Raw genomic sequence first — 20,478 nt, forward strand, 5'->3', positions numbered from 1 at the left:
TTATAAGGTTATCAGGCTAAAATTATTATTGTGTAGTATATTTTTTTTTGTAGACTGGACAAAAAATATAACCACATAACCTGATAACCAGGCAAGTTTGAACAACCCCAATTACTTCTTAATTACCTTTTGAGTAGAGAAATACTTAAACAAAATTTAAATTAAACGAAATTTAAAAATTATTTACTCAAACAAATTTTTTTGTATCTTCAAAGAGGTATTTTACGATATTTTCTAATTTAGGGCCGGTTGCTCAAAGCCTGGTTGACACGAATCTCAGGTTGAATATCATTATCGATGTTACCGGCACCGTGTTATATGCATGGAATCGAAGATGTCGATAACGATGCTTAACCGCAGATTAGAGTTAACCAGACATTGAGCAACCGACCCTAAATCTTCTAAGGACTGGCTGTGCAATGCCTGATTATCACTACCTCCCAGTTCAACATCGTTATCGACGATTTCGACATCATATATACAACATATGATCGATAAAGCAGTGCCAATCTTCAACGCGAGCTTCTACCTGCAATTTGTGTTAACTGGACATTGAACAACCGTCCCTAGGGGAATTGGCATTTATGTATAAATATACCTATAGTGAGTGGCATAATGATAAGGCTACTCACGAATTGATAAGTTCAGCTTATTTATTTTTTTCAAATTAATTTTAATACATTCTTAATATAGTTTTTTTTTACACCAAAACGTTAAATAAATTTATTTGCAAAATTCGTGAAATTTCCATCAAAATATCACACTTTATTCCGAATTTATCGAAAATTTTCTGAGAAATTAAAAAAATTAACAAAGTTTCATAAAAATTTCACACTTTCTATTCCGAATTTTCAGCAAGCTTTTGTGTGCAGGTGGAAGTTTGAAGCTGCTACAAACTGCCGCTGATTTTTCATATTTTTTTTTGCTGACCGTACTTTGCCCTTTTTTCCATTTAAAAATTGGCGAACATACTTTGTAAAAAGTTGTATTAAACTTTAAAATTTTGCAGAAATTATGTTAATTTTTTTTTAATATGAAGCTTATCAAAATGTGGGTGACCTTACCAATTCGCCACACACTATATAAACATACATAATTTCACTTATATTATCATTTACCTTAAAAAATAGAAATTCCTGTGAATTCGCTGTTTCAAAACAGGTTTCAGACTTATTCCTGCGTGCTGTGGATCGCCGTTGGAAGTTGCATATTTTTCGCACTTTTTTTTGTCAAAACAAACTTATGTAAATGGCTAAACTTGTTCGTTTTTTATGTTTATTTTTCAAAATTTTCGTTTATTTTCGTAAATTTTCGTAGTAGTTTAAACAGCTGCTTAAAACAGTCGTGTGGCGTATAAACTAACGGAATGCACTGTACTTTACGAATTAGGCTGAATTTTTTAGAATAAAATAAATTAGTAAATATTTAACATAGTTTCATAGCTTAAATGATTTGTTTTTTTTCTACATTTCTAAAATATTTTGCGCATTTCACGCATACATAACTGCAGGTGAGTTAAAGGAACCGCATACAAATCGATAACAAAAAAAAATCACTTTGATTACTGCCTTTATTTTAATGATTATGTTGCATTGCCACATTTATTTTGTTAACTTTTCACTTTAAATTATACATACATATGTAATTATATGTAAAGCATAAATACACAAATTTGTATTGTATTTATTTTTCCTTCTTCAAACGCCAACCGCGTCCATTGACCGTAAGCCCGAAACCATTCTAACGATTTGCCAGTAAAAACCTTCGCTTACAAATAACAAACACAACCGAAGTATAGGTATCCGTTTTGGTGCTCATCCTTGTACTCGTATTTCTACGACACGTCCTTTGAAATTAGACTCATTGAGCGCAGGAAAACAAAGCAACAATTGCGTTTTAAAATTTGAGTGAAATGAAAAATCTTTGAGAGAATGAGTGAGCGTAAATGCGAAATGAGCATATGAGAGTACGCTCAAATGAGTACTAACTATAGTAAAGAAGAGGAATGGGACAAATGAAAGAGATAAGTTATGCGCAAGCGCGTACAATACACGAAAAAGCGCTGTTAGAGAGAAATGAAACGATGTAACACTAAAGGCTCCAGTCACACTTCAGAGTTTTTTTTCATACTAACATGCGTGAAATGCACAAAATATTTTTTTCGCTTTTAAAATTTCTATTATTTGTAATTTTAAATTGTATCTTTAAATTATTTATTTCTGTTTTTTTTTCATTTATTTAAACGATTTTCACTTTTTTATTCAACTTTATTTTGCATTTAGGTAAATGTGTGAGCGCATGCACATTTCGATGAGCCAGATGAGAAGCGACGGCTAAACGGACAACTTAAAAATTATTTAAAAAAAAAAATAACCTAAAGCAAAGATGCGAGATTAAAAAAAAAATTAGGAAAAAATGTTCTTCTAGAAAAAACTGTGAATATTTTTTTCTCGAAAGAAAATTTCTTACTATATGAACTGTCTTAGGAGTTTGTCGTTCTTTTCTTCATGCTACATACATACTATTAAAATAAGAAAAGCTCTAGTTCTAAAGTAAATATTCTGCAAGTTTCATTTTATATCTCCTTTTTTCGAGCACAAATCAAAGTTTTTTTTGGGTGGCCGACTCTAGAGAGTTCAAGAGTTAGGCCTGCAAAATTTTCGTCTATAAATATTCCTTGGTAAAAAGTTTGAGAGCCTAAAAGTATGCAGCAAAAATAATGTTAAATTAAATATGAAATCTGCAGACATTTCTTACTTTTATGGTGTTTTAGTTTCTACCAAAAACTTTTGTTCGCCCGCTCTTCTTTTTGTGTTCGTTTCCTAAAATGTCACGGTCTTGCAAGGCAAAAAAGGCACATTCTATGCCCTTTAAAGCTTTGTCAGGGGAGATGATTGTCCTGAAAATCAGAAATGAAATCACCACATTCTTTAAACTTTGAAAATTTTCCATTGGGAAGCTTAGGTTGAAGTGACTGCCTGCATAAGTAGAGGGCAGAGGTACGCTTACGACCTAAAAATAGAAGAAATTGTACTGCCAGACAATAAAAAAAAATTTTCGAAATTAGCGTCATCTAGCCTCCTACTACAAAAATGTTGCGCTATGCTTTCAATTCCTTCTAATAACAGCTGCGGTCGACGTAAGTGGCCGCTTATAATTTCGGCCGCATGACCAAGTAGAGGACATTCTAGAGGAATTAGGGAGTCGGATTTACGTATGACCCTTTGCTATAACTCAACCGAGGAATAGCTAATAATTGGCGATAGGACTGAGCATTGGTGCAAGTGGAAGGTGAGAATAAATATAGCAGCTGGATCTCTGTGGCGTTTGTTAGACTGAGATGTTGCAGTTTATAAGATGTTCAAATGTCGTTTGCGCAGCTCAACGTTCCAATAGGTGCCGTGTAGTTTAGTAGTTTATGTTTAGGCTCTACTACTAACACCAGGCGCCTAAATGCATGCTATGCACTGCATAAAGGAAAATTTTTGGATATTCACTTCTCAATTGCCATATAAAAAAACTTTCTTAAGCTTTAATCCTTCGGACAATGCTCTTGGAGGTTTTTGCGGACTCTGCATGGTTGTAAGCCATGGTAAGAGGTGGTAACTGATGGTTACCATTGGCTACAGTGCCTGCCCACTACCTTTTGAACCAATAAATATTTTCTACATGCAAACATCCTGGCCTTACCTCTCACTAAGTGAATTAGTTAGTAAGTCGTTCGTTTAGCGTGCATTGTCCTGTAAGAATTCCCGTGATAAAACATAAGTCAGTATTCAGAGTATTCAGGCAAAATTTCATTCATTTTTGAAGCGCCTTATATCAGACGTTACTATAAGCACTATGGCGTACTCTAGAGTCCAGACCTCATACATTACGCCGGCAGCAATTTATGCGAACTCGTTTGGCCACAGTAGAGGGCGCTCTTTTTCTTATGTCTCAAAGAGCCAACGAAAAGGGTTCATGCTCTTTTCTTTGCAAGTTTATCGGCTATCTCATTTTCTTTAATATCAATGCGTTCTGGACTGTATTTCGCAGAGAAGCTTAGCTTAATTAATAAAGCTAAAAGTGCTCAGTTCGCTAAGATACTCCATCATCAGTTTTAATGTTACTTGAAAAGATGTGGGGGCCTCATCTATCCCGTGGTACCTTCTTCAGTCATCAGAGTTCCAAGTAACATCGATTTTCCCACGACTAAGAAAACTTTGGCGCCCGATGCTGGTAAAAGTCGTCCTTTTGATATTTCTACTGCTCGTCACTCAAACATCCGGACAAAATTGTGAAAATTAGTCTAACCGTGTGCGTTCCTGTTTGGTGTTGCTCTGACAAGACTTTCACCAAAATCGTTTCCCTTGTCTGGCTTTCGCTAAACCATCGAAGAGCTGATATGGGACTCATCTGCCGAAATGTAGTCCGTAGGTAGACAAAAGTAATACCAGCCCCGTTGTGTTCGGTGAAAGAGTTTAAGTATTTCTTGCCTACTTTTAAGCGCATCGCGAGTACCCCACTCTCTAAGTATGAAAACTTTCCTAATAAGTAGCTACCTTTTCCTAAAAACAAAAGTGGCCTAGGTTTGAGATTGATGGCGAGTTAATAAAAAAAAAAAATAGACAACTCCACCAATTCGATCCGTCGGAAAGGGAAATAATTCATATATATGTATTGTTTACGCTTCTATGTTAATCGCCTTCGGCTTTCGCGGTGCATATATTTGAAGATTTTTGGCGATAGAAATTTAGCGTAGCAATTTCTAGAATCCCAGTACTGGCACGCTTCTTCATGTCTGGGGAGTTTATTTTTTCGAAGCTTAAAAGCGTGGTCCGGGATGGGTGAAAAAAACCTTACAACTCGGAGGCTGATAACAAACTACCTCAAATACCATTTGAGAAGTGCATAAATTCCTCAAACTAAGAGCTATACATTTAGGCGCATTGAAATTGCAACAACAAAAAACAAACTGCACGGGTATTTTTTGTTGCATATTCTTTGGCGCTTGCAAATGTAGCAAGCTAGTTTAATAACAGTCCCTCAAAGTTGCCGTTCATAAAATTTCAGAAGATTTACGCCATATGTCCTTGAAACTTCTATCAATCTAACTTAATTGTTATCTTCGGCTATGCATATTATTTCATAGTCAACATTGGTCCATGGCATACTGGCTTTTCAAGGATCAACAAAGTAAATGTGTCACTTATTTTGCAAGGTTCGCCATAACGCCAGTACAAATGTCCTTTGGCTTTACGCTCACAGGCTGAGTATCGGCAAATAAGGGCTTTTGAAAACTACACGGCGCTATAATGAAAATAACATAGCATACCCCAAGGCTCAACTACTGATTTTGTTGTGAATTTGATGCTACGCATAAATACAAAATTTTATAAGCTCTTTGAGGTTTACTGCGACAACAAGGATATGCGCTACAGGCACCATTACGTGAATAAGACCCTATTTAGATTCATTACTGTGTACATATTTATATGCGAGTATATATGTACCTATGCATGTGTGTATGTAAGTGTGTGTTTGTATGGAATTTTACGTTGTTTGCATTGTCATGACCTTTAACAATAAATTTTCATGTTGGAAATTTTTTCTGGCAGTTACTTTGAGCATTAACTGAGCGTAGAAAACACGCAGAAAGAGAGCGAAATATAGCAGAGGAAGAGAGTGTGAGTGCGACGAGAGTGAGAGCCTAAAAGTAGGCATACATATGAGTAAGATTTAGTTAGATAGGAGACTTGCGTAAATTTTCAACGCCTGAAACTATGCAGTGATATTTGTTTTTGTACAGAGTATCCTAAAAACTATGCTTTGAATTTCTATGTAAAATACTTGGAGAGTGTCTGAGCGCCTAAAGGTATGCAATAAATGTCTAAAGTAGAGAGTTTAGAGCTCTTAAGACTATTAGGTCTCAATTAAAAAAAAAAGAATGAAATAAAATTTTCCATGACAAGTAAGGATAGATATCTTTAGAAACTAAAATTTCCGATGGCGCAGTGAAATCAAAATGAAAGTAGCGATGTATAAAAGTACAAAATGAACCTGAAAACTTTTCGATTTGTAAAATGATGATGAATTTCGTAAAATACAATAATTTTGATATTTAAAATTTTTTCGCTTTTTTTACCAATTACCAAACTGAGAAGATGTGTATACGGTAAAACTTAATAAAATAATTTTGCGTAGGTCACAATATTTTTTTATTTGTTAGTTTTCTATTGCATTTCTTGTTGTTGTATGCTTTCTAAATGAAAAATTTCCATAAAAGAATCTTTTGTCGCCGTCGCAGTCAATATTAAGAAGATCAAAATTATTGTTAGAAATAGTGAGAATAGCAGCAAGTAGCCAAAGGTGCACATCGAAGTGTAGGTGAAGGGGCGAAGCAGTTATTTTGTGTGCAGGGCATGGCCATTACACGCACGCACGCACGCATACACACGCAGTTACAGCGAATTAGACAGCCAGCAAAGGCCAACATACACAGTATAGACTCGAAGAAAATTTTTCAGCTATGGAATATTTTTTTTTTCTCTATTCGCACTTTAGTTGTTCACGACACTTTTACTCATTTTATTTTTTCAAATTGAAATTTGTGATATTTTTCTTTGTTTTTGTGTGTGTGTTTTTTTTTTGTAAATATGTTATTAATAAATTCTTTACACTTTTCTTTGGTGATTAAAAATTTCTGTACAAAATCGATAGCAACAACCACTTTATTATTTGCCAGTCTGCGCGTTAACGAAACAAATCAACCTGACACGAGCTGCGAGCAACCGAGTACTACGAAGCTTAAGGGTAAGCCAGTCGATAGTAACCTGAAACTTGCTGCTCGAATGAGTCAAACAGCGACGATGACGACGATGACGCTGGGGATGGGAATGGCGATGGGCATGTGACGATGATGCGGGTGAGGGTGTTGGGAGCATACGAAATTGGTAGTTAGTGACAGTGACGCGTAGATAGGAATTTCTATGTGGAAAATTTAGATGTGCGTTATAAGAAGGGTGGAAATAATGAAAGGAGAAAATATGACCCAAGAAGTTATCAAGTCTAAATAATAAAAACTAAACGTTTCCTGGTAGACGAATGTCGGACCTTAAGACCATCGACTGTGGCAGAACAGTAGTATTGCTGTCTTAGTCTGGTTAGTGCCGAACAATCATACAATGTACTCCGACGTCTCCTCCTCTTCAATCAAAGGTGGCAGTCTCGTCTCAGTGGACAGGTCAACCGGTTGGGAACCAATAAGCAACTTAATGCTGGATTTAATCAAAAGGTTTATATCTCTCCTAACGAACGGATAACCGAAAAGTCTGGCACCCCCTACTTCTACCCAGAACTCACTGCGTTTTGAGTTTCGGTTTAGGTCCCATAATAACAGACTATGAGCCTTCCCTAGCCAATTCGCTGGCGACGTCATTTCCCACGATCCCACGGTGTCTTGGTACCCAGCATAATACAAGACTTTTCCTTGCTGCCACGAGTTGGAGGGTGACTTTGGTGAGCGTAAAGGTGATTGTATAGAGAAACCAAGTATGGAGCAAAAATCTCCGGATTTCACTTCACGCTCGGTAATTAAATGTTAACCCAGGTGTCTTTTGCGTTTGTGCATCAGTGAACGGCACCCTTCTAAGATGTGTTGTGCAGTCTCGTTATCCACCCTGCAAAATCTACATCGCTCCTGCAAGTAAATTCGCCGTTTAGTCAGGTGATAATTCAGACTGCAATGTCCTGTCAGGATTCTTGTAAAAATTCTTGAGTTTTTCTTGGATAAGCTCATACATTCCTTAAAGTGTTTTAGGCTATAAATTGCTAAAAGTGCTAGGGACTGCTCTAGACTTGATATATTATCCCAGTAGCGATTTCTTCGAGTCTCTACCTCTAACCGGACCAGGGCAAAGAGTGCCTATTTTCCTTTGCCATAGAAGAGCTATGGGCTGATGAAAGGGGTTGATGCTCTTTTCTTCGCAAGTTTATCGGCAATATCGTTTCCTGCAATACCAATATGTTCCGGAATCCAGAGAACCCAAACTCGATTGGTCAGACCAAGAATATTCAGCTTATCAAGGCACTCCATCAACATTTTAGATGTTGCCTGATGAGATCTGAGGGCCTTGATAGCCGCTTGATTATCAGTCAATATCGGAATCCTCGGACAAGTTATTATGGCTCTAGTTATGCATACACATGCCAGCCTTTGTGTCTTGGAAAGCGCTATTATTATTTTGTAGTTCTATCGACCCAAATGATGGCTCCATAAGTTGTCATGGGTCGTACTATCGTCGTATAGATCCATATCAGTATCTTTGGTGCGCATCCCCAGCTCTTACCTACCATGGACCTACACGTCATAAATGACCTTACAGCTTTCTTCGCATCTAATTCAGGTAAGTCATTCCTAGACCTGGTTGTTATTGCTTGGACAAAAATATGAAGGGTAGCACAACCAAGGAGCGACTGTAAAGCCGTGGTTGAACACGTTCTCATTGATGCTGTCAAGTGGTGACTTTAAACGTTTTGATAGACTTTTAAACGAGTCCTTTTTGAAAACGATCCACTAAGCTCTGCGATGCTACAATTTGTGGCCCTGTTTGCCGATTTTAACTTTACTCCAACTTTAGCTAGTATATCAGTGTGTCCATTCTTATCCATTCTATGAAAATATTTACATGTGAATTTGAGGGAGTTACCTAGAGAAGCTACTGACTCAGCTGCTTCAGATGTAGTTAGCTTAGATATAAGCCTGGAAAATGATGCAGTTGTTTGGGAGGTTCACGCCCATATTTTGGGCAAATTACAACAGTTCCTTCATGCATTTCAGATCTGCCCTGCAAAGAAGGAAAAAAACAGATAATGCCTTCTTCCACCTAACAGCTGGTTCGATTTTTGCCAAAGCAAGCGGACACTTAACTTTACGAGTAAAAAATTAATTTCAACCACTCGAAATGTATACACGTACACTGTGCAAACACGCTGGCTCATGACAATAAATCAAAAAACGAACCCTTCGCCTGACGCATGCGCCTTTTGGGAATTGTTGTACTTACGCTCTTGTAATAAGTATTACATTACCACTCGACTAGAGAGTGTGGGAAAAGTGAGTGTGGCAACTTAAATTATGCATAAGCACTTAGAACATTTTTTTTATGGAATTTTTTTAATAAAAACAATAAATAAGGGTAAAATTGCACAAAGCAAATTTTATAACAAACAGAAGCTATATACATAAAACACAAGTTTTAGAGGAAAATTAATAACGTCATTTATTTATTCGACAAAAACTAACTTTCGAAATTTCTAGGTAAATAACTTTAAACTGCAACAACTTTTTGCGCGCTGCTCTTCTTCCTAACTGCCATAAGTAGTATGTATGTGTCAATGTCATAATTCGAATTAATGTACGCCTATTATGGTTTAATATTGCTTGTCAGCCTGATAATAAAACACTAATAAAAAGCAGTAAGCAACAAGAGCAAGTCGTAACGACGAAGTAGCTCAAAGGAATGCCATTAAAATTCAATAGTATTTGGCAGCTGCTGTGGCGGCTGAGGCTGCTCCTCAGCCATATCGCCCACCACTCAGTCATCAAAATGTCCTTTAATATTGCTGCCAAAAGCAATAATTTTCACTCACACAAACATACACATACATCAAAGAGTTTATCATCAGCATGCTGTTGTCGTCGCGTCGTAACTCGACAACACATTCTCATCACTACATACACTGCGCGTCATTTGGCTCGTCATCAACATCAATGACAACAACATGCATGCGAACACAAAAAAGGTAGTAAGTAATAGGAACTGCAACAACAAATCCATAATCATTTTGTGTGTGAGTGGACAAAACATCACTTAGCGAGGCGGAATAAAACTGGCTGACGTAAAATGAAATTTTTATTGATTTCCATGGTCATATTCAAACACAAATACATAAATGCGTATGTGTTTATGTCTGTCTTTAAATGAGTTCTCCTAGTACGTATTTTCATGAATTGTGACAAGCCTTTTTGCTATTTTCAATTTACAGGCATCGATTCGTTGGCTTTCGCCTGCTTTCTTCTCTTTTGCCTGCACACATTTGCTTCTGTTCAAACTCGCTTGTGATTTCATAATTTTCTTTTTTTTGACTATTGTATACTTTTCCTATTACTTTTTTGGATTAAATGCACAACAACTCTCAAAGTCATAGAGCGAACATCTTTCTTACTAACGCCTATTTGCTTGTCTATCGTCATCTTTTAATATTTGCCAGTAGAAATGTTTTTATTGGTCTGCTGACATTGGGTATAGCTTTGCGGTTTGAGTCGTAAATGTGCCGCTTGAGCTACTAAATTAAACAAATAAACAGGCACATTAATTTGCTGTTTTCTCATATGCATGAGAAAGTTTGTAACACAAATCTTTGCCTATTTCGTTAATTCCTATGTCATTTAGTGGAAACTTTCGTGATCTCATTAGTAAATCAGAAAAGTTCATGAAAATTTATTTTTACATACAATATTTTCGCCCTTTCCTTCTACTCTTTTCTGCTCCGCGACAGAACTGTCATAGCGGAGTTGGAAAGTGCCTCTGACCAACGTAGGTTAATTAGAGCTACACCGCAGCGAGTGGGACGTAAGCTGGATCGTCTGGTTATCGCCTGTGCTGACGGCGTGGCACGCATCGTCCATTTGTGCTCCCTCTGTTAAGAAGTTAGGGCGCGCGCAAAGGGCCTTCCCGGATGACTACTTCGCTAGCTTTGCGTCGTGCCCCGTACTCGTGGGCTGACGCAATCCGCTATCAGGCTATCTCTTTGCTCTCCGCATTGTCCTTTCTTGAAAACTTCGTCTTCATACTAGAAGAAACATATCGATGTATACCGAGGTTGGCTTCGATCGTATTCACATCCTCCTAAGGGGTGAATTGTAAAATGACATCCTCCGATACCGAGGTCGAATTAACATTCCCACGGACGGCTCGAAGTTGGACGGCAGGGTTGGAAGAGGTGAGGAGCTCTCTGAAAATCGACTGGCTTACGCACCAATGTAATACCGGTTGGACGAGTAAATATCTTCTCTGACAGCTAAGCGGCAACCAGGGTTCCATAACCGCACCTGGTGTAATTAAAACTGGCAGGGAATGTCTCTTAATTGCCGGCGACTACTTATTTATAACCATGTTTTATTTTGGTGTCAAGGCTCAGTGACTTTTAAAGAAAATGCATTGCTAAAAAGGGAATCGAAGTGTCTTGTGCAGCCTATGGACTGCTCCTGGACGTATAGACTTATAGTCAGCTCAACAAGCACTGGGAGAAAACCCCGACTTGCAAATTTGTCATCGCAATCGTCCGCGGCTAGCGTCCCAGGTAAAATATATTAAGTCGCACCACAATAGAAATCATAACAAAAGTCTAATTGAGTACCTAGCATACTTAAGAAGGAAGTCCTTACCAAAAAGTTGCCTATGTTTTATGGCGGGCCCACTGCCCTAGATTGTTGGTATCTGCAACCTTAGATGACCTACATCAGCGCTCTTGCTCTCCAAGTCACTTAAAAGGGTGACTTCATTCATAGAGATCAACGGGTTACGCCGAAAATTATAGAAAAACTTGTAGGTGGTTTTAAAAAAGAACTGATGAAAGAACAGATAATTAAAATATAGCCAGAAAAGGTGAATAAAATAAGCTCAAATTATGAAATAGCGGTGAAACCAAAAATCTTGGCGAAGAAGCTAGCCTGTAACTCTTTTTGAATCAACTTCAATGGTACCCACGGTAGTTTTTGATTCACACCCCCGGAAAGCAAGTTACGATAGTCTACTTTCATAGCAAGTTTACCGATACAATTCTCGGGGGAAGCGACCGAGAAAACTACATAGAATCCAGCAACGTGGAAATTTTTACCGCTTTCTTTAAGCTGAATGACAAGCTCGATAACGGGATTCACTGCCAAGGTGTCTCACTAACCCCCGGCCTACTGCCCCAGCGATATTGCAGCGCGTTCTAGTCTAAATTTATGGATATAAAAAATATGCCTTCTGGCTTTAGACAATCGCATGGCAGGTGATCTGACAAAAATTTTAAACAATCTCCGTTATCTTCATGAAGACACCTACTTAAATGCACTGTCCTTGAACCGGCAAATGACAGTTGTTCAAAGGCAACCATATGCGGTTTATCAAAGCAAAAATACCCAATTTTCTGTGAAAAGAAATCCAAGTTTCTGTTCTCTGTGGTTGCCCTATTGGAGTGTTCATAATTAATGTTATGGTTTTCACCGCGTTGCATTTCAGGTCGTATGCAACGACAAAAATACTACAGGGGACTGAAAGATAACCTCAATTTTTTATAAAATAAAAGCGCAACCACTTTCATAGACTTCGTATTAATAAAAAAAAATAAAGAAAAAAACAAAAAATTAAATATCTTCGTTAAATTTTAAACCCCAGCGGATCCAACATGGCGTATGAGTGTTGTTTAGTGAGCGAAAGTGCATTGAAAAAGAAGAGTCAACTCATAGGCAATTTAAGAGACACTACGAATTTTTTTAATGCTGCAACAGCAGCAAAATTGTCGCGTAAAGTTACTTCCATTCTTTAAACTATTTGCTCAACACACGCCTACACAAAATGCGTGCATATGTACGTGGTTGGTCATATACCTTCGGCGACAAAATTCAATTCAACAAATATTGCATTGGCCACCAAGCTATGCAATTATTTCGAGATATGTATGCATGAAAAATGTTCGAAAGTTTTTAATACGAAGCAAACATATATTCACAAACATATCCATACATATTTGTGTGTACATAATAAATAAGTGGAAATCCATTCATGTCAGCTAGATATGAAGGTATATACACCCAGCAGTGAAAAGCCAAACCAGTCAGCAAAAATACCCAGTTAATTAACTAGTATGTGCTAAAACAATGGTATACCAGCAGCCGGATTCCAGCATTCGCTATCGCTAATTTTGATCGCTAAAATCTCTAAAAAATAGCAGGCTCGCCTAACAACATGCAACATCTATTTACATGCCCCTTATACTGCCAGCTTTGGTTGATTACAAATTGCATCTGTAACTTCTCCATTTTGCGTGCTTTTAGGCCCCACTGATTTTCATTTAGGGGATTTTGGCAATGGAAATTTAGCGTTACTATTGGTAGAATTCCACTGCAGTTCGACAATTTCGACGAACTTGAGCGTTCAGCGACATCTGCCTTTGAATTGCCAGAGACAAAATAAAACGCAATTAATTCCTTTTCTCATAAATGTCGGATGTGGCGTCGCGTGAAGAATACCGGTTCTGGTTCCAAGATCGCAGGTTCGAGTCCGCTTGGAGGTGGTTAAGATTTTTCAAATTAATTTAATGTAAGGTAATATCATTTCCATTTAAATATAAATTAAAAATTTGTAAATCTAATAATCTAATAAAAAAAGTTCAAGTCCAGAGGAATTTCTTTTAATTTATTTTTTTATTTATGTAGGTTCTTATTGTTATTTTAAATTGAATTAAAAAACATATATAGAAGTATAAATAAAAAAGTATAAACTGGGACCCCAGGAATACCACGCCAGTGCTTTGCTCTGTCGGCCATTGCGACTGTTGGAGCGCCGGCTTATGCTTTTCACGGAGGATGAATTGGCAGACCAGTCGCTAACACTGGAAAAGGATAGAACGTGAACTAGTTGGGCTGAAACGCAAACTCGTAGCATTCTGGTTCACAACTAGTAGCTTTCCCTGCAGGGCATATGTACATACATACATATTTGTGTCTGCGTGTGTGTGTAATAATTTGTTTAAGTTTGCGTCATCCATCCATCCGATAGCTGGCGTTTGCTATTCGACGAATGGCGTTGGTAGTTGAATTATGCGAATTTCGCCCATACATACCTACATAGCTTTATTTTATATGCTCGTATTTAAAGAATAATTTGTGCGTATGCAGACTTTTACTTCTATGATCATCCGTGAGTGTTGAGTTGAAAAATTTAATATTGATTTTTTATGAGTAACACAAAAATCTCCAAATGAAATATAAAGATAAATAGTGTTAGGTGATGGCTTACATATAGTCAATAAAGAATAGCAAACAGTAAATAATCACTAGTCAATAGTCAACAGTCAGTGAATTATTAATAGTCAAAAGTCAATAGTCATTACACGGTAGTCAGTAGTCCTTAGTCAACAACGAACAGTCAAAAATAAATTAGTCAAAAGTCAATAATCAGTAGTAAGTAGGCAGCTAATAGAAAATTGTCAGCACTCAACAGTTAATTAGTCAATAGTAAATAGCACAGCGCTGCAAAAATAATTTTTTTATACCTTTCATGAGCATGAAATGGTATAACTTTGGTCCGATGTTTGTAAGTACCAGAACAAAAAGAGATAGACCCATGAAAATGTATACTTATATGATCAGAACGTCGAGCTGAGTTGATTTAGCCATGTCCGTCTGTCCGTCTGTCTGTCTGTTTGTATGCAATCTAGTCTCTCAGTTTTCGAGATATCCGGATCAAATTTGGTAGGTGGGTGTATTTTTATAATGTTTTAATCATTTGTCGGAACCGGAAGAATCGGACCACTATAACATATAGTTCCCATACAACTGATTGTTCAGATATGAGATTTTCCATTATAACTTCTCCATTTATGCAGCTACGAACATGAAATTTTGCAATACTTGCACCCATTATCAACAGAATATTTACAGTGAAAATTACAAAGATCGGGTCACTATAACCTATAGCTCCCATACAACTGATTGTTCAGATATAAAATTTTGCGTTATAACTCCTCCATTTATATAGCTAGGAACATGAAATTCCGCACTGTTTTCAATAATTATCAACAGAAAACTTACAGTGAAAATTAAAAAGATCGGGTAACTATAACCTATAGCTCCCATACAACTGATTGTTCAGATATGAGATTTTTCGTTATAATTCATCCATTTATGCAGCTAGGAACATGAAATTTCGCACCATTTTCACTCATTATTAACAGAATACTTACAGTGAAAATAACAAGGATCGGATGATTACAACATATATCTTCCATACATCTGATTGTTCAGATATGGGATTTTACTGTAAAACTCCTTTATTTGAACAGCTAAAACCGATAAATTTCGTAAGATGTTTTATAAATAATAATACAAAGTCTACTGAGAAAATCGTCAAAATCTATGCTGTATAAGCTTTATCTCCTATAGCACTGATTGTTAAGATACCAGTTTTTGCCATATATCTCCTTTATGTACGAAACTAAACCCAATAAATTGTGTTACCGGTTTACATACCGATCACATAGCGGTGAAAATCACTTAGATTGGTGTCATATAAAGTATATCTTCCATACCTCTGATTGTTTAGATGCGATTTTTATATAAGTATGTAACTCCTCTATCGATTTATGCAGATGTATTCAAAAGCAGTAATCTGTCAAAGTAAAATTTGCAGATGTTCATGAAAGGTATGAAGCTTTCGGCATAGCCGAAGACAGCGCTGCTCTTACTTGTTTTTTTTTTACAAAGTTTGGATCTAGTGTATCCTAAGCATTTTTATGTCCTAAAAGCGAATTCGTATTCGAAATGGCTCCGTCGTGTCAGAATTTTGAAATATATTAGTGGTATTCACCAAATTAAGCAGGTGGCCTGGCACTCTGGCAAAAGAGCAGATGAGCTTAAGCAACGACTGTTGACGACACTTGCTCACTTTGGTGAATACCACCATTGATTTTGATTGCAAGAACGCTTAAAACCCCAAACTTAAATGAGAACAAAGCTGTCGGGAGCTTTCTCAACGGGAATTATATAAGAACACAACCCCATGGAGCATTCTCAAAGAGAACAAAAGGCAATACAAAAAACAATACTTTCTGAAACATTTTTAAAATGAAAAAATGGAACAAAAAATTCCATAAAGTTCCGGCAAGAACAAAACGGGGAACAAACGTCTAAAGAACTTTCTATCGAATAACCATTTGGGAACTAAAGTCTCAGGAACTTTTTGACAGTGAACGAAACGAGAAATAATCTTCTCTAAACTATTCGCGAAAAATGGAAGCGAGAACAAAATTTGTCTCATAGCGTTCCATTAGTTTTAAATATTTGAATACTAAAATTAATCAAAAAAGAACTGAAAGATAATCATGCAAATTACACAATTCCACGAACTTTTCTTGCATAGAAAATGAAAAATTGTTCAATAAATGGACAGTGAACCCTAATGATAAACGATCTGGAAGTTGAATTGATCCACCTTTCCTCCGGCTTAGAATAAAAAATCATGGTTTTCACTGAAATGATTTTTCATCTCAACGCGCATACGCCCGTCTCATTCTTAGACTTAAGTTCTCAAAACTTTTGTTCTCATTTTGTACTCTATCAGAACGTTCCCCTGACTTTTGTTTCTGTCTGACCCTCCTTGAAAGTTTCTCGATATTTTCGTTCTCGTTTTTTTTTTCTCATTGAAAACGTTTCCGAAGATTTCGTTCTTATTCTGTTCTTCTTGAGAACGTTCCAGAGAGTTTTGTTCGCATTTTGTCTTTTGCGGAATTGTTCTCATTTTGTTCCCGTTCAAACTGCTTTCAATATTTTTGTCCCATTTAGCTCTGCTGTGGAAACGTTCTTAACATTACGTTTTGTTCTCATGCAGAAGTAAACCAAAACTGGAATGCGTTCTCGGTCCCTCATTTTCAACCATATTTGAGACGTTTTAACATCACTAAAAATGTGTTTCGCTAAAAATGTATACTCAACTTTACGGTACCCTTTGGTTTTAATATAGATTTTAACATTATAACTAACAACTCCTCTCCCTCGAAAAATATCCTGTTTACGACCCTAACATAATCAAAAGTGGCCAAAAATAGAAATCTTATCGGATTGGCTTGAAACTTGTTACGCGGGGTTTTTTGGGTCGCTTATTGCGAATCTGAAGTAAAATTTAAAAAATTCAAAATGGCGGATCAAATATGAAAGATACAAAAAAAAAAACAGTAGTTAGCCTACATAACTTGTAGTTTCCAAAACCTGCCACGAGGAGGTTACTGTACCTACTGTACTGTACATAAGCACGCATGAGCTGGTAAAAACTGCGTTATTGCTGCTGCTGCTACGAAGATTGTTGTTGCTAAGTATTTTACCTCACTGCAAAACCGAATTGTATAAGACAAACTTCTCTTGTTGCCTTCTTAACGTCAAAGCATAATAAAATTTGCTTCGCGCGTGTTGGTTTATATTAGCGAATTTTTGCGATATTACGACAGCCACTGCCAGACAGTGATTAAATTGGCAAGTGTAAGTGAAAAAAATGCAAATAAATAATAAATAACGAACAAAAAATGAAAAATTGAAAGACTTACCAAGGGCAACAAAGAATGCGTCTTTGCTGCAGACTGCTGCTGGCTGCGCTATTTGCTGTCATTGACTCATACGAATGAACGCGTATATTTTGTGTGTGTGAGTGTGTATGACTGCGTTACATACTTACATTGTAAGGATAACTAACGAAGTGACACAAACAATAACAACTAAGTCTGCAATGGTTAAAAACTAAATTTAAAATTAAAACCAACAAATATGTGTGCTCGCTGTTTTTGTCAACGTCCAGACACAGTCGCCCACAAGCGTAAAATTTTTTACAACGGTTTGTGTGAAGCCTGCTTCGACGTTCTACAATCATAAAGAATTTTCACCTGTTGTTTTAGTTACTTAAAATTTGGAAGGTTAATGACCTGAGTGGTGGGGCAAATATACGAAAACAATTTTATACATTTTTATTTATTATGAAAATCAGAAGCCTTAGGAAAAATTTTGTTGTGCAGTTTTATAGCTCATTAAATTTTAGTAGGTTGAAAATCAAACGCGATTTTCTAGCGTCTTGAAATTTGCACTTTAATCTATTAAAATTTAATGGGCTACAAAACTGCATATCCCAAATTTTTCTTAAAATTTTGAATAAAAAGTTTAAAATTTTTGGGTTCAAATTAAATTTGTTGAATTTTCATAATTCTTGAACGAAGTTTGAAATGTGGATTTACGTGGCGTGGCGCTGGTTAGGTAAAGTGCTAGACTTTAAACATTAAATAAACAAAACAAAATGACCGAAACTAGTCAAAATATTTACAAAAAAAATATGAACATTAAATAAACATAAGAAAAATGCCCAAACTAGTCAAAATGTCACTTGACTTAATCAGCTGACCATAAGGGTATGTATGTATGTAGTAAAAATTGTTCTATTTGAATATTTTTAAAATATTTGGAAAGTTTGGAAAAAATATAAAGGAAAACTAAATTTTTTGAAAGTGTATTCAATAACTTTGATAGTCGCAAAATGTGCCAGTTATTTTATAAAATTTTATATTACGCCGTATAGTACTTATTTGCATTTTCACTTTCCATTTCAGATTATTTCAGTGACTTGCAAAATTATGAATGAAAGCCGTGCATAATAATGGTAAGTGAATTTAAATACTTTAGCTACAAATATTTGATAGAAAATATTTTAATAAATCACTTGGGGTATATTTTCTTGTGAGCTAATAACTGGATTCTTTATCGTTTCATTATACGACTCTATTTGAACTCTTAGTACTCTCAGGAACGTGTCAATAGTTTTTGGCACCCAAAAAATATTTCTACCAAAATACCAACCAGAAGAGATCAAAATCTATCAAAAATTTATCTCTGGACGAGCATATGAAATTTATAAAAAGCTTTAAAAAGCTTCTGTCGCGAGACATTTTTGGCCGCATCAGTTTCAAAAAAATCAACGATAATTTTTAGACATTTGAAACTTTATTATACTAGAATTCCATGGGCTGCAGAATTGCATACGCAGAATTTTTCTAGGATATCTAATTATAAAAGCTCAAAATTTTTACGACACTTTGTTGATTTTTTTTTAATATTGCACAAAGTTTGAGACTTATTTACAGGAGTTTTGTTAAAGTGAGAACTATATTTTTATAAAAAACAGGCATAATTAAATAACAAAACAAATAATATGCTAAAACCTGTGAAAATATGGTGCGGCTATAATTTGTTCCACCACTGTAACTGTGTGTTTTCAAGCAACCTTGCTTTATTTTTTAGCACTCTTGGTTGGCGTTCACTTTCGAAGTGCCTAGCAGTATGTGAAAGAAAAACTTTTAATTTCGCTAATTTCTTGACACAATCTATGTAATTTCTTTACTAATCTCAAATTTAAACGTTCCCACACTTCAAAATATTCAAACAGCAATCACTTTCAATTCACCTGAAAGTATTTGTTGTCCACCAGCATCTTTTGGGCTGATGCTACGAAGCAATTAATGTCGACTTTATTGAATTTATTTGTCTGACTTAATTAAAAAGTCTATGTACTTATGTACGCCCACCTGCATACGCCGACAGTCATACATACACGCACGCACACCCAAGTTGGAAGGTAATATATTTTGGCCTAAGTCACTGAACGACCTTTACCTTTCAGAAGTGAGCAACAAAGCAAAATAAAATGTACTCTGTACAACCGAAAAACTCAAAAAACAAATCCTCGCATGCTAAGTGCGCAAAGTGAATGAGCTCAGCTGAACTGAAGAGCTCGAAACGACAAGGCTAAGCCCCAACTACTTTGTTAGTAAACACAGCTTAGCTGCGTGGCTGCCGCTTAATGATAAAACAAAGCAATGTTTAATGACTTTTTTTGACGTTTGTAATGAGGGCGAGTAAATACACACATTTGCTGCAATTTGAATGAACTCGTTGGTAGTTAGGAAAACCCAACTGGATGTGGTGTAAAATTTAGTAGCCTGCGGCGATTTGTTTCGTGTTAAAAGTGAACAGCCAAAGTGAGTGAACAAATACATACATATATGGGGTTCAACAGCCACCTTCAGGGGCTAAATAGACAATTAATTTGCGTAACAGGCAGATTTTAAAGCAGTGTTCACTCACAATCAATCAGTCGTTGCTTTACTCATGTACGAGTACTCGCTCAATGCATACACCACGCGACACGTGTGCCAAATTAAATCACACACAAATGGAATTGAAATTCTTCTTTCACAGTATTTGGCCCCAAAAGGCCAGCAGCACAAATAAATTGAAATTAAAAGAAACAGCGAAAGCAAGAGCTTGTGGGTGTAAAAGTAGCGAGTAGTGTGGAGCAGCGCGCGTGAGAAAGTGTGAGTGAGAATGAGAATGAGCGAAGTGCAATTGGAAAAGAAAGAATTTGGGACTTCGTGAAATCGAAGCAAGGGAAAGCAGAAAAGAATTGATGGTTGTGAATAGAAGTGAGCTTGAAAAAAGCAGAAGGAAGAGAAAGTTATTTCGAAAAAAAGACAAATCGAAAAGCTCAATCAGATGGCAGCCAAGCATGATTTAATTATTAAAGGTTTTGTAAGTAGCTTTTTTCTAAAATTTGAGACTCCCACCCACAGGGATGTTTTTTGGAAGCAGGAGGAAATGGGGAAGAATTCAATCACCTTCAAAAAGTAGCGAAGTTC

General features: G+C 36.3%; 2 protein-coding genes across 15 annotated transcripts in view; one reads left to right on the top strand and one right to left on the bottom strand.

The window, feature by feature from the left end:
- Positions 1–20,478, top strand: part of LOC118744797 (proton-coupled amino acid transporter-like protein CG1139) — a gene marked incomplete in the record, with an annotated part of 239,955 nt that overhangs the window by 56,372 nt on the left and 163,105 nt on the right.
- LOC118744791 (kinesin-like protein unc-104) overlaps positions 1–20,478 on the bottom strand; it is a 94,233-nt gene that overhangs the window by 30,740 nt on the left and 43,015 nt on the right. For 5 of the 14 annotated variants that reach the window (XM_036478127.1, XM_036478131.1, XM_036478125.1 and 2 more), the window contains exons 1-2: positions 6,661–6,792; positions 1,119–1,390 (exon numbers count right to left, since the gene is read on the bottom strand). The exons of 1 other annotated variant lie outside the window; for it this stretch is intronic. The gene's annotated coding sequence lies outside the window, so the exon portion shown is untranslated. Of the gene's footprint in view, positions 1–1,118; positions 1,391–1,500; positions 1,567–6,127; positions 6,627–6,660; positions 6,794–20,478 lie in introns of those variants that run through there. 8 more of the 14 variants (XM_036478122.1, XM_036478123.1, XM_036478116.1 and 5 more) reach the window with 5 other exon arrangements.

The sequence above is a fragment of the Rhagoletis pomonella genome, unplaced genomic scaffold (genome assembly GCF_013731165.1).
Source record: "Rhagoletis pomonella isolate Grant_MI unplaced genomic scaffold, Rhpom_1.0 Rhpom_scaffold_00008, whole genome shotgun sequence".
Lineage (NCBI taxonomy): Eukaryota > Metazoa > Arthropoda > Insecta > Diptera > Tephritidae > Rhagoletis > Rhagoletis pomonella.